This window comes from Urocitellus parryii, chromosome 8, assembly GCF_045843805.1.
Source record: "Urocitellus parryii isolate mUroPar1 chromosome 8, mUroPar1.hap1, whole genome shotgun sequence".
Lineage (NCBI taxonomy): Eukaryota > Metazoa > Chordata > Mammalia > Rodentia > Sciuridae > Urocitellus > Urocitellus parryii.
Window position 1 is genome coordinate 154296407 of NC_135538.1, and position 15680 is coordinate 154312086.

Genomic DNA, 15680 nt, shown 5'->3' on the forward strand with positions numbered 1-15680 from the left:
TAAATAGTAGTTAATTTTTAAATGAGGGACCAGTTGATTCAATTAATTTTAATTTTTTTTGTGATAGATTCAGTTTTATGTTGGTATTTATGCTGGCACATAATTGTATATCAGAAACTTCTATAACTAAACTATTAGCAGTTACCTTGAGATCATTAAAAATATACAATAGTGTAAGACATCAAAATAATTTTATGAAATTCTGCAAATTTTTTTCTAATCCCAATCATTTTCAAGAAGAGTGTATTTTATTTAATTTTTTAATCATGACATAATACACACAGCATGAAGTTTGCCAGTTTAATCACTAACCTTACACTTAAGGCCATCAAGTGCACCCTTAGCTGTGCCACAATCTGCGTGTCCATTTCAAGGTTTCTCAGCTTCTGCAACTGCTCCTTTCATTTCTCCCCGCTCAGGCGGTGTGCCTTCTGCCCCCTACCCCTGGCTCTGACCACTCTGTCAAGCTGCCTAAGTCAGGTCATGCAGCATTTGCTCCCAAAACTGGTGCCTTGGAATTCATCCATATCATGATAAGTGTTGGGACTTCCTGGGGCTGCATTTTGTTTGTTTTCCCTGCAGTTGGACACTTGGATCCCTTACACCTTTTGGCTATTTTGAAAAAAAACTGCTATGAATATGGTGTGCAAATATCTCTGTAACTTTCTGCTTTGGTTTTTGGAGATATATCCAGAAATGAGATTGCTGGAACTTATGGTAATTCTATATTTAATTTCCTTAGAACTGCCACTCTATTTTCCATGGTGGTGGCACCATTTTACATTCTTATCAGTGGCTCATAAAGATTGCAATTTCTCCATATATCTCATTTGAATCAAGGTATTAGATAGATGCAGTAGAGACATATTGTGCATATTCATTATTTTCAGTCTAAAATTTAAGGGGGCTTTTCATAATATATTTTTATAATGGAGATATAGCAACCAGAAAATAGTTGCTCTATTTGTCCTAGTAGTTGATTAATGGAACAAAGTTAATAACATTTATTGCACTACAATATAAGCATCTACTACGCCTCCTTAACAGGCTATAATCAATAACCAAGATTAAGGCAGACAGACTCACAGAGACTCACAGGGAATTGGTAATACTGGAGGAGAGAGAAACAAATCAAACCGAAAAACAGTCAGAACACTGAATTAAAACAGTAGGATGAAGTTCAGCATCAGTTTAAAGTCTTCACTGCATGATTATCCCAGAGGACATGGAAGTCACAGGATGCAGCAATTCTCAGAGCTGGGGACCTATGTTCATCCCACCACACAGGGATGGTTGCAGTCAGTTCAGTCCTCATAATAAGAAGCTCTTCTCAGTGCAGCTATATCCTACACTTATGTCCAGAAAATTTGGTGATGAAATTGCTAACCATTCCTGGGAAGGAACAAAATAGGGAACAGAAATGACAACTGTATGCAAACATTTGGGAAAATATAATGTAAAAGAAAAGTTAGGTAATTTGTATGGTTTCTGAGGAAGGAGTGCTAGTGTGCCATGGAGTGGTAGAACACTTGCCCCAGCATGTGCAAAGGCCCTGATTTGATCCTAGTGCCACAAAGGGGGAGAAAAAGAGAGGGAGAGAAGAGAGAGAGAGAGAGAGAGAGAGAGAGAGAGAGAGAGAGAGAGAGAGAGAGAGAGAGAAAAGAAGAAGAAGAAGAAGGAGGAGGAGGAGGAGGAGGAGGAGGAGGAGGAGGAGGAGGAGGAGGAGAGTAAAGTTGCAGGGCTCACACTGGCTCACAGCATGAAGGACTGAGTAGTCGGTGCAGGACAGGAATGAAATGGTGTCACTCCAAAATTTTCTTATAAAATTTTTTACTTGCGGATGATCACTTTGTGGAGGCATTTCACATTATTCAAATACTTGAAGAGTGGTGGAATTGCCTGATTTGTAGTATCATTCATTACAAAAGAGTCTCTGTGGTTTAATGAGTACAAATGTAGAAGGAATTTTAATCAGGAACAAAAAATAATTGCTTGAAATAAAAATTCTGATGTACTGAAATTTTTAACTTAATGTCAGAGTGAACCAGCCATCTATAGACATTCAAGGCAATATATTATTCTCTGATTAAGGTGTGTAACATTAGTTTATTCTAAACTGCTTAATGATTTTAAGTCAATTTTTACAGCTATTTACTAGTTGTTGTACCATATGATTTTTCCCCCAGTTTTGTTTATTCTCACTAATGGTTATCAGAAAATTCATATACAAGTCTTTATGTAGTTACATATTTTCATTTATCATAAGCAAATACTAAAGAATAGAAATGCCAGATTTTATGGTAAGTAAAGAAGTGATCATACGTGAGTAATTTTACAAGGGGAATTTTGGGAGCTAGTGGCAGGTGACCACTGCTATCCTGCACTGACTGTGCCCAGTCCTCCCATGCTGTGGGCCAGTGTGGGCTCTGTAACTTTTCAACAAGCTACCTGTCTTCCAGAGTGGTTGTACCATTCTGCATTTCCTTCAGTGACATACACAGGTCTAACTTCTGCACATCCTCAGTGACACATGATGTTTTTAGTCTTTTCCATTAAAAGGTATTCTAGAACATGTGTAGTAATAGTTCATTGTGACTTTAAAATTAATTTTCCAAATTGTCAATGGTATTGAGTTCATTTTATGTACTTATTAGCTGTTAATAAATATTTTGGGTGAAATACTTATTAAATATTTTCCCATTCTTCAGTTGACTGTTCACTTGATATTCTTATTGCCAAGTTAAGAGTTCTTTATATATCATAGATACAAGTTCTCCCAATATGTGACTTTTTGTTTCATTTTTTAATGCCTTTACACACAATGAAATTCATGTTGTAAAAATATACACTTCACTAGTTTTTAGTATATTCAAGGAATTGAGTAAACATCACCATAATCTAATTTTAGAAAAATTCATCACCCCCAAGAGAAAGTATGTACACATGAATATTCAGTCATTTCTTATTCCACTCCTGATCCCCACTTTAAGCCCTTGGCAAGCTACTAAAAAAGGCACCAGCTGTGAATCAGGATATAGGCCTTCGTTGGACACCAAGTCTACCAGTACCTTAGTCTTGGACTTCCAAACATCCAGACGTGTAAGAAATAAGTTTCTATTGTTCATAAACCACTTGCTTTATGTTTTTTTTGCTGTAGCTGGCTAGTCTGAACAAGACACTTGATAATCTTCCTTGGGTACTTGAAAAGGGTGTGTGGTGTTGTGTTGCTGGTGGAGACTTCCATGAATGTCACTTGTCTCTGATGGTCGGTTGTGGTGTGGGGATATTCCATGCTCATATATCGGAAGATCCAATATTACTAATATAAACAAGTCTTCCCAATTTGATCTATAGATTCACTGCCATTCTAATTAAACCCCAGTAAGATATTTCACAGATATCAACTGTAAAATTGTAAATATTAAATAGAAAGATAAATGATCTTGAATATCAAGCACAATATTGAAGGAGAGGAAAGTTGGAGATTCATATCACCCAATTTCAAGACATACTATAAAGTCATAGAAATAAAGGTTTGAGGAGGAGGAAGATGGCCACAAAGGGCAGTAGGTGGGAGTCTTGTGGAGCCAACACGGTCGGCATGGCCTGGAGTGGAAGCCACAGCTGTGACGGAGCCTCAGGGACACACCAGCTGCAGCAGCAGGTGTCAAGCCTGGGAAGCTTGCGGGGGACAGACACACTGCCTTCTCTCATGAATGACAATTATTTCAGAACAAAAAGTGTTTTTAAATAGGGAGAGAGGCAGAAACACATATCAGTAATGCCCATGGACGAACATCACTCAGAACTGAAGATGATTCACCTGGATGTTCACAAACATGGTCTTCAGAATCCCAGCATGATGACACCTGATGTCAGCTCACTCACACCCAGGCCACCCACCACAACCAGATTTCAGATTGCCAAGAGAACAGAATGACCCCGCTGGGTGGCTGGTCACACACCAGAACGGGCACCAGGAGGCCCAGTGCCGTGACTTGAAGGGTGCACTGACTGGCTCCCACAGTCACTGAGTGCCATCTGAGCTCTCTCAGTACCATGCTCTTCCTTGAGGACAGCAACACACAATTTGGTAATCAATCAACAGCATTTGATCCTTTCTATCCCCAAAGGGCTCCAGTGCATTCTCACAGGGGCAGAGGTCTCCAGAGGTGGATTTGCCTCTCCTGCCTGAGAAGCCTCAGCTGGCAGGGGGTCTTGTGCAGTGCTCCACCTGCCTGCATGGGGCCCCTCATGGCTTTGCCTCAGACCTTGCTCATGTCACAGCCAGGCAGGCAAGAGAACAGGCTCAAGACGCAGGTCCCCTGGCCAGAGTAGGTGCTGCTTCACGGGAAGCGGCTGGCCATGTGGAGTGCCCAGCTGGACTGCTGAAGGCTGGAGAGACACAAGCCCAGAGGCAGCACTTGGAAGGGCTCCCTCTTCAGGCACAGTGTGAGCCTTGGAAGCAGATGAAGCTCATGGGCTGTACCCTGCCTGAGTGGGCCCCTAAAGGTCCAGGTGGTGGAAACTTGAGCCCTGCTGTGGTGGTGCTAAGGTGGCAGAACCTCTCAGAAGTGGGGCTAGTGGAAGGGGACCATGTCAGGGGGGCACCACCCTCAGAGAGGATTAATGTGGTGTTCATGGGACCCAATTCTCACAAGAACAAGTTGCCATAAAAATATCAAGCTGACCCCCAAGTCCCCCTGGCCTCCTGTTTCACCGTGTGATCTTTCTCTTGCATGTGCTCCTGCCCTGGTGACACCAAGTGGGTGGCACTGTGTTGTGATGCAGCCCAGGGAGCCCTGGCCAGAGGCCAAACAGATGGGGCTGCTGATCAAGAACTTTCCTTTTCCAAAGCTCTAAGTTAAATAAACCTCTTTATCAAGTTATTTTGTTATAGCAACAAAAAGCAGACTAATGTACCAACCAAATGAAGACAGGTGGACGTATTTTACTCATAACTGGTGATGGCAATGGAGTCAACCACCATCACCTGCATTTGACAGTGCATAGGACAGGACAGGGATGGGGGAGTTTCACAGCAGGAAAAGGAGACAGTTGATGGTGTGTTTGGATTAGAGGTCAGTGACCTGGAAAAAATGGAGAGTTAACTAAAGGCAAGGCCTACTTTTTTTTCTTTTAGCATATATTTGTCCTTCCCTGTTCTTTTTATAAATCAGATGTTTTTTTTTTACATTGCCTGAAAATCTGTTTGATTAGTAAGAATTCATTTCATTCTCAGAGTAATGTTGCATTAGAGATTTTCAATGAAAACGACTGCTGCAAGGTCTGTACAGAAGAAGTCAGTGATGGGAACAGCTCCCTTGGGTACTCAGTATAGATCCCTGCTCAACAAAAGTGAGGGGTGATTATTTGAGTTGTGTTGGGAAAGTTTGCGGAATCACAGTGTAAATAATTATGTTGGGCAAGTCCCCAGGGCTGCCACAGAGCCCTGAGAGTGACTGTGAAGCAGGATGCAGCCCTGGGTGACAGCAGAAGGCTCACTGTAGCCCTCCATGGTAATCCGTCCTTCCACGGCCCCTTCTCCTTGAAGATAGGTGTCCCTGGAGACTGCTCCATCTTGCAGTCATTATTTAGCTCACTTGAAACTTTTTAATAGCTGCATGCAATACGAGAGAACATGTTAGAAAGTTCTGTTCCTCGTGGAGCTGAATCTCTGAGGGCCCAGAGAAAACAAGATCATGATCATAGTAGCTCTGCCTAACAATCGCTGTAATGAGCTCCCTGGGGTTCTCTTGTCCAGCTTCTGTGGAGAACTGTGGCAGGTGAAAGTCTCTCTCCTGCCCCACCAGGATTTCCCGGTTCTTCAGAGGCAGTCACAAGAGCAAATGCAGCCACATTTCACTTTGGCCAGAAAACAGAAATGGACCAAGAAAAACTGCTTTTATCAATAAATCCAAACATTTCTCATTCTTCAGCGCCTTTCCCTTCTCATCTAATTCTGCCTTTCCCTTCCCATCTCCTTGGAAGATGACTTTCAGGTCCCATGAGTCCACCCTTCAGTGAGATAGCAGGCTGACTATGTTTCCTTTTCACCTACAAGACAGGGTACAGGAAGGGGAAAAAGGACACAGTTACTGAGATTGGCACATGTTAGCTCACATAAAGCACTGCAAAATACCTAATGGTGGAAATAACGTACTGTTACACCTGGCCTTCTTCCAAACATACTCCATCCATTATCTTGAAAAACGGCAAGAAGAAAAATGAAGCACTTTGTTAATGAATCAGTAGTTTGTGTAAAGGTGCTTCCAGGATTTCAGAGTTTACAGGTCATATCTGAACCCAGAGAGTCAAAGTGAAGTTTAATTTAGAGGAAACATGCAAATACTTAGTGGACACGCTGCCCAATTTTATCAAGAGAGCTGTGACCAGGTCTCCGCTTTACAGGTAGCTCTTCTGTTTTGACCAAAAATCATTTTTCCCCCACCTGTTAGTCTGTGAAAGAAGCAGCACTACTCATTTCCTACCAAATTGGTGTTCTGAGGAAATAATGAGAAAATGACAAATTTATTCGCGTGGCTGCAGGAAAAGTGGATCGAGGAGCTTTTTACCCGTGCGCTTCAGCCCGGACGCTTTTGCTTCAGGGATCAATCGGAGACACATGTGTTCTTTGAGAGTTTGAGATTGTTGTGGTGCAAACCTGAACACTAAACTCAAACTAAATTACTTTTATTTTCTTCCAAACTTTTATTTTAACTTTTAAATATTACAGTAACATACTATCATGGTTATACATTGCATGTTGATAAGGTTAAGTGTCAACAAAGAGGAAATTGAAAGTCCATTTCTTTCAAACCCTAATTATATTTGCATATTTACATAAACCATAGTATTTTAATAATATGGTTGAAAAATATGTAACATTCTGAAACATTTTTCAAAAATATTTTGATATATTTACATATCTAACATATAATAGTTTAATAATTTTATTAATTTTAATTTTATATAGCATATATTGTAATTCCTATTTAATCTATATTTAATATGATTTAAACATATTTAATAAATACATTTGAAATACTATATAACAAATTTAAAGTATATTGAATATATTTTGATTTTGCTTTCCTGTAAATGCACATCATATTCTTTGTGAATTTATGCTCTTTATTTATAACTGTGCAAACATTTAGTTATGAAGTCAACCATTATTCAGTCTGTTTCCTTTTTTAGCCACAGAGCTTTGTATTTATCTTTCTCTTTTTATTCAAATATTCTTAATAAAAAAAATTCCTGAGAAGTGGGACTAACATGATGTGTGAATTTACAAAATTTTCAAGAATTTTATACAAAATCCTCCAACAATTTAAAACTGATACACATTCTCATACACCATGCATAGTATTCATTTTCTTATATCCAGAATATTACCAAACTGAAAAGTAGCTGCAATGTGGTAGGCAAAAATAATAACTCATTGCGTTAATTTGTATTTATTTAATGATACATGAGAATGAAAAAATGCTGTGTTTGGGGTTAGATGTGCTATTGTTTGAGTGAACTGTATGTCAGACCTTTTGTTTTGTCCAAACGACTGTGACCTATTTGTTAGACCACGATGCAAGAAAAGACCACTGACTCCAATTAAAATCAAATTAAAGCAAGCTTATTATTTCGACCGGCCGGGCTGCCTCTCCCTCCCAAAACAGCGGGAACAAGACAGCAGCCCCAGCTTTCCTGCAGCCCAGCTTTATAGCCCAGAAAGTTACACAAAGCGGGGTTACAGATAACAGAACTCTGACAAGCATCACACTGATGGTAGTTTACATTTTTTGCTGGCCCCAACATCAGAATTTATGAGGACCATTAGAGCCTCAGAGAGGGTTGTTGTCTGGCCAGGGAAGGCCAATATTTATGAGGTGTCACTAAGTTTCAGAGAGGGCTGCTATCTGGTCAGAGAGCCAGGCATGGGTGAGTTCAAGGCACGGGCAGGCATTCCAAGCAGGTTCAGAATTTGCAGTAATTTATAGTAAAGCCGAAATTATCTTTTCATGGCTTTGTAGTGAGATGGCTCCCAATTTTAAGAAAAGATCAGGTTGGGTCTATCATATTGATTTTAAAAGGTTTATTTCTTGGAAAAAATCTTTGATTATTAAAATTATTTTCTGTCTCTTCTACATTCCTGTTGCGTGATTTCAATATTTTAAAAAAAACTATTAGCAGGATTTATCCGGAACTTGTTGAGTCATTGCTATTTGTTCACTGGCTGTCGTACTTGATTTGCATATTCTTTTTTTAAAACTTAATCCTTAATTTCATAACAACTATAAAATTATACAATTTAAAATTCTGGTTTTATGTGTATGGGTGTGTGTAAACACACATACATACATATATACAAGTTCTACTTCTGAAATGAACTTTTGGGGTCCAACATGAGTCTCAGGTGGCATCAGCTGGAAGAAAACATGTAAGCTTTAATATAACAACCATAAAAGAATGTGTCTCATCCTTAATTTTACTGGTTGAAACACTGCTGTCATTGTAGAGGATCTAAGGGGCAATTTTACTTTCTCCAAAGGGTCATGAAATGGTTCCAGTTTTTTGTTTGAACGTAACTTAAAGAATATTAGTCCATCAAATTCCATACATATATTTTATATACTACCTTCCAGTGATTTCATTACTCCAGACTGAAAATAAAATTTATAGGTCAAGTGACAACAAAAATACCAGACTCTTTGGGAGTATCCTTTTGAAAATCATATTAAAATATTAAAAATTAGAATTTAAAATGCTTCAGAAAACTGTCAAATCTCAAAATTTCCAAAGCTATTCATATGCGCATGCTGTTGCCAAACGGCCTATTGGTCCCATCAAACATTCAAATCTTGAGGATATGAACACCTAACACCCTAGATTAAAACAAACAAACAAACAAAAAAAAAAAAAAAAACTAAGAGTTTTGATCCCCACCCGCCTGATGTTAGGCTAGTATTCCCCTAAGGGTACCTTTGACTCCTACCACCTGATGTTACTCCAGTTTTTCCCTACGGGTAGCTCTTCCCTTCTCTTCTACAGCTCTTGCTGATTACCCATAGGAGTACTCAGTTCCCATGGTACTAAGAGGAAGCCACCAGCCAGCCTCCAGGCAGCATCTGTGCTGCAAGAACCTGGTCCCCCATCTTCTCCTATGGGCCTATAAGAGCCCCCACCCAGTGCTGGTTGTTTTCTCGAGTCAGCAGCAAGCCCTCATTTGGGCTTTGGCTGGGAGCTCCTGGAGGCCTACTGAAGGTTGGGCAGTTGGCCCAAATGGCAGGTAGACAGAGGAGGGTGCTAATGCTGTTTATTATTATTTTCTCTCAATTGCCTCTTTTCTGCAATTTAACTGCCCCCCCCCACCACCCGCGCAGTCACTCGGTTGCATCTTTTTTCTGAAGTAGTGTTATACCATTGCTCTTGTCACTTTAATCAAATTCTAAGAGAAATGAAACAAGTGGCTTCTACTTTTTTTCAGAAAGAAAACAGGACCTAATGCATAGAAGAGAGTTCAGGGCCTTCAGGCTGGTTATTGGCAAGTTGGGATTTTTGTCCTCACTTGTGTTCTTCGTAATTTCTAATGGAGTAGTCTCCTGACCTCCTTACTTTCTACCTACATCACTGCATGAGCTTACACCAAATCTCACCCAGCAAACCAGACTTCAGGCAAAAACATTAGCACACATTCCTCCTATAACCCTCAGGAAAGTTGAAATCAGCAAGACTAAGTGACCAGAGAGTGGGGAATTTATTCTTTTACCTTTGATTGTGGAAAATAAATTTACTGTAAGAACTTCAATGTTCAGAAGTTTTCCCCAAAGATAAAGCTTTTTTAAAAAATTTTAAAATCAAAAGATCTGAGACAAAAGTTAAGTTGTATTCTGCCCATTTCCCCCAGTCCCTAATCATTCAGTATTCTAGGTGTTTTGTAATTTAGTACTGCTAAATAATTTAGTACTGCTGGGCTCTGAGGAGCATGCCTGTAATCCCAGTGGTTTGGGAGGCTGAGGCAAGAGGATTGGAAGTTCAAAGGCAGCCTCAGCAACCCTCAAAAACAAACAGACAACAACAACAACAACAACAAAAAACAGGCTAGGGATATGACTCGGTGGTTATGTGACCCTGGTTTCAATCTCTCATAGTGTGTGTTTCATGAATCTAGCTCTCTTCATTCTTCTTAACCATATTTATTAGGGTCATTTTTTTCAGTCTTTTTTAAATTGATTTTTTAAAAAAATAAATTGACAGCAGAATGCACTACAATTCTTATTACACATATACAGCACAATTTTTTATATCTTTGGTTGTATATGAAGTATGTTGACACCAATTCGTGTCTTCACACAAGTACTTTGGATAATGATGTCTATCACATTCCACCGTCCTTGCTAGTCCCCTGCCCCCTCCCTTTCCCTCCCACCCCTTTTCCTTATCTAGAATTCATCTAATCCTCCCATTCTTCCTCTCCCTACCCCACTAGGAGTCAGCCTCCTTATATCAGAGAAAACATTCAGCATTTGTGTTTTGGGGATTGGCTAACTTCAGTCTTTTAAATTACTGTTTGAAAATTACCATTATTACCCATATTCTCTTTTCCTTTCTTGCCATGAACCTCTCTCAGGCAAGGGAATCACATTGTTTTCAAGTTTCTAAAAGGCTAACAGAGGACAAGATATATTTGAAGTTGCTATTTTGCTTTTAGACAGAATACCCTCCCCAGTCCTGGCAATCAGATTGTAGGATTCTGTTACTGAAGTAGAAATGAGTGATAGAGATCTGCACTGACATCATTTCCTGGGAAAGAAGAACTGGGGTACTTAAGGTGACACTGATACTGCAGAGAATCCGCCCCCACACACTGCTAAGACCCTGGCCCTGCTCAGAAGAGGCAAGCACCCTGTACTCCCGCGGCGGAGGCCTGAGTGCAGCCTGGTAGTCACAATGAGGAGATCCCGGTGCATAGTTAGAGTCGAGCAGTTGTTAGGGTGATAATACACCTGACACCCTGCTTACATGAAGAGGAGTAGGAGAAAAGTGAAGGTCTTGATTTAGAGAAACTTAGTGGAGCTGGGCGCACACATGGGAAATCCCAGCCACTCTGGAGACTGACAGAGGATGCCTATAAACTCCAGGTTAGACAATAAGACCTGTGGAAAGGACTCGGGGTTTAGCTCAGTGGTGGAGCACTCCTTGGTTCAATCTCCAGTACCAGAAAGAGAAAACAAAAAATGACTAGGTTGAGATAGGGTAATGACCTATAAATATGCAAAAGAAGAGATTATAATGTGATTGTACATACATTAAAGCTAAAATATTTTTCTTTCTGAATAATAAGGGGAAAATTTCTACTTAATAAAATTGATGATGTCAGGATTTTCCCACGTGAATGCTTTACCAGTGTTTGAGCAAAGGGGAAGGACCGATAGTCTGGGGTGGGGGGGGCGTGTGTTCCCCCACATCCTGATATTCGAGGTTTCTGGAAGTGTAGGTTCACCGCTCTCATTTCGTCCCCATCTGCGCCACAGATGAGGTGAAAGGGAGCCTGGGAGAGTCCAACGACAGCGTGGAGGATGGCTTCATCTTGGTGGGCTTCTCCGACCGGCCCCAGCTGGAGATGGTGCTCTTCGCGGTGAATCTCCCCCTGTATGTTGTGGCCGTGCTGGGCAACTCCACCATCATCCTCTTGTGCGTACTGGACCCTGGGCTTCACACCCCGATGTACTTCTTCCTGGCCCATCTTTCCTTTCTGGACCTCTGCTTCAGCACCAGCTGCATTCCGCAGATGCTGGTCCACCTCCGCGGCCCGACCAAGACCATCAGCTTCGCGGGCTGCACCGTGCAACTCAGCTCCTTCCTGACCGTCGGGGGCGTGGAGTGCCTCCTCCTGGCGGTGATGGCCTACGACCGCTACGCCGCAGTCTGCCGGCCGCTGCACTACGCCGTGCTCCTGCGCCCGGGGCTGTGCTCCCGGCTGGTGGCTGCGGCCTGGGGCAGCGGCCTGCTCAACGCCGGCGTCATGTCGCCGCTCACCATGGTCCTCCCGCGGTGTGGTCGCCGCAGAGTCCCGCACTTCCTCTGCGAGATGCCGGCGCTCATCAAGATGGCCTGCGCGGACGCGCGGGCGGTGGAGATGCTGGCCTTCGCCTTCGCGGTGCTCATCGTCCTGCTGCCCCTGGCGCTCATCCTGGTGTCCTACGGGCACATCGCGGCGGCGGTGAGGAGGATGCGGTCCGCCGCCGGGCGGTGGAAGGCCTTCAACACCTGCAGCTCGCACCTGGCGGTGGTCTCCCTGTTCAACGGGAGCATCATCTACAGGTACATGCAGCCCGGGAACAGCTCCTCCCAGGACGGGGCAAGTTCGCCACGCTCTTCTACAACCTGGGCGCGCCCGTGCTCAACCCGCTCATCTACGCCCTGAGGAGTCGGGAGGTGAGGGCAGCCCTGCGGAAGGCTCCGGGACGACGGCGATGAGGAGCGCTGTGCGGCACGAAGCGGTTCCAGGTACCTTCATACCCGCCTGTTAATGAAGTATATTCAAAGTCATTATGAATCAACTATTTGCTACACACGGTACGCATACATCTCCACAGAATGATATTTAGTGAAACTCAGTCCCAGAACAAATGAAATGACTCTGATATAAATATAAAATGAACATGTATTAAAGATTTATTTCACTCAACGAGGGAACCAGGCAGATGTAATAATAAGTTAAAAAAAATAAAACAAAACACAGATTTATAAGGAGTGAAGGAATGGTGAAATAAACGTACAAATGGCACAAATGCTTCCGCCGTGGAGAAAGTCATCACTTCCATTTCTTACAGGACTGCATTAGCACATCACAGACAAGAGACATTTCTCACTGCTACCAGTTATCAATGATTTATAAAGTTGTAAAACACCTGTCACAGAATCATTCTGGAGAGGTGCCCTCTGGGGTCTAGACAGTGCACGACGCTCGCAGAAGCTTAGTGGGTGTATCTTATTAATGTTTTAGTAGTAGGTCTACAGTCCTTGTTAGAGTCTGTAAACAAGTCAGGCCAGGCGCCATCCAGACTTGTTTACAGACTCTAACATTTCTCTGGCAAAATGCCAGGCGCCATCCTGAGTCCTTACTAAAAGGATGTGAGAATCTAAACCACCCCAGGTCACTGACATGACCGAGTGGTGTGGAAGTGGTGTGCAGGCCTGAGCCACTGAGGTTCTCTGACCAGCAGTGTCCTCTTCCTGGAGTGCGCCGTGCATGTGCCTTTGACCTGGTGATCAGCCCTAGTCCTGCCAGGGCTTCGCACTTAGTTCACCACTTTAACTTAGCTAGGCATTCAGTATCACCCCAAACTCACCGCCCCACAAAAATCCACACTGAATCTTTCCCATGCTTCAACCCATCATTTAATACAGCATTCTTGTAAAACAGTTTGGAATTTTTTGGTATAAAAATGTTGCCTTTCCTTTTTACCTATGGCAATTTTCTATGATGAAATGACAGTTTTTCTAGTTAATATTACTTGTATACATTCTGTATGTCTCCTTTTAGAGTCCAAATTCCTTGATTGTAAGACCACCTATGTCCTTACTCCTTCTTAGCCTCATTCTGGGTAGTAAGTTGCTATTAAAGTGATTTGTACATAGTATGTGATCAGTAATAGCTTGTGATAATTATAAATTTTAACTGATTTATTATATCCATAAATTATTTTTAATATTCATTTTTTAGGTGTAAATGGACACAACACAATGCCTTTATTTTTATATGGTGCTGAGGATTGAACCTGGGGTCCCGCCTGTGCTAGGCGAGTGCTCTACTGCTGAGCCACAATCCCAGCCCGGATAAATATTTTATTTTTAATTGATGTCACAATTGTCCTTGTTCTTCAACATTATAAGTAAATCTTTTATGATATGCTGTCTCAGTTCAAATCTGTCAAACATTTAAAACTATTTTTTTAAATTCAATGTAAACTCAACCATGAGAGAGAGAAAAAAAAAAACAATCATTGAGGAATCTGTTCATGGGTATCAAAAATCATCCTCAGATTTTTGGAACAAAACATTTTTTTAAAAAAATTTTTGTCTGAAATGTGCATCACAAGCCCAGAGGCAGCTATTAATTTTGCTATGGTCTATAGCTGTCCCCACAGAGGAGTCTGGACAACTGTGGTTTGATGCATTCAGGCCCAAGAGAGATTTCTGCCCCCCTCATTAAAATAATTTCTCCCTGGAACTCCTAGTTCATTATTCCTCATTTGCTTTCCATTTCCCATTACTATGTGATCTCATTTCAAATAAGACTTCTGGTAAACAAGAGTGAAATATGTTTGCAAATCACAGATGTTCTGGAAAGCTAGAGTATGGTGTTGGTGAAGGGCACTATAGCCATATAATACCCAGCTTCAGGCAGGGAAGAAATTACTTAACAGATGTGTTATAATGGACAGTTACAGAAGATGCTTTGAATGAGTGTTACTTTTATTTCTGGTACAGAAGTGCAAGTAACATTTTTCAAGGCACTGGAGATTGAAGTTAATTGACCCCTAAACCTCTAGTCCTCTATTAGGAAACTACCATAAGAAGTGTAGATTTGGTGATTTCCAAAATAGCTTCAACATTTCTGCTTTTTCCTAATTTATGCAAATACCAATAGTAATTTAATACCTTAAAAAGCACATTTATTTTGCCTATTTTATAAAATAGTTATCTTGAAATTATATATTAGGAGAATGTTAAGACTGAGAATCAAAAACAAATGTTTATCTTGCTATTAGAGGCCTAGCATACTAAAATAATTTATAAAGGCCTAACAGAACAATGTGAATGAGTGTCCTATCCACTCTAAAATTGACCCTGCATGGTGTCCTTTCTGTCCTGATGTGCTCAGGTAGATATGTGCTCAGGATTTTGCTCTGTTCTGCAGAGCCAGAACTTCCTCTGATGGACCTCAGAAGTTTTAAATATCTTCAATAGTGTTTAAAAGGGTAAATTAATTCAATCGGCTGGAGTATTTTATTGTCTGAGGGGTTATTCTTTAAACACTGTCACTATAAAGGAATGGACCAATAATGTGAGAATATCAGCCATAATTAAGAGGCCTGTAAGTCATCTATTCACAGTCATCCTGTGGAAATTAAATATCACAGTTATATGAATAGTTAAAATTATATATAGTTAAAAAGTACATATGAATAGTTAAAAGTATAAAAGAGCTTATTTTCCTCTGGTTTCTTGTTAAAAGTGCCAACATTTCCTCTTTATGCTTGTGAAGAAATATTTAAAATTTTGTTTCATCTGTGCAATTGATAGCTTCTGAAATTCCAGAATTGTTTGGCTCTCTTAAAAACAAGAATCTCTCTCTATCTCAGTTTTTTCTACTGTGATTTTTTTACCCCAAAATGTTTGTTACATTTAAAACATAAAGCCAAATACATAGATCCAAATATATGAACCATGTACAAATATTTATATAATCATTATTCAGTTCTACATAAATCCATCTATATATTCTAATTTATCCATCAACACTATGTCTTGAGTAAAATGCAGCATATCTCTAGAAAAGCAAAATTGGTTATCAGTAACACTGTCAAAGTAGATTATTTTCCATTTATCACTTGAAATGGTAGAAATAGATATTTCCTGAGAATAGGAGAATTGCCAAGAATGAATCCATAATA

The 15680-nt window shown here is 40.8% G+C and overlaps 1 pseudogene; it reads left to right on the plus strand.

Moving 5' to 3' along the window:
• Window positions 1-11620: 11620 nt before the first annotated feature.
• Window positions 11621-12424, plus strand: LOC113201055 (putative olfactory receptor 2W6 pseudogene; annotated as a pseudogene).
• The last annotated feature ends 3256 nt before the right edge of the window (window positions 12425-15680 follow it).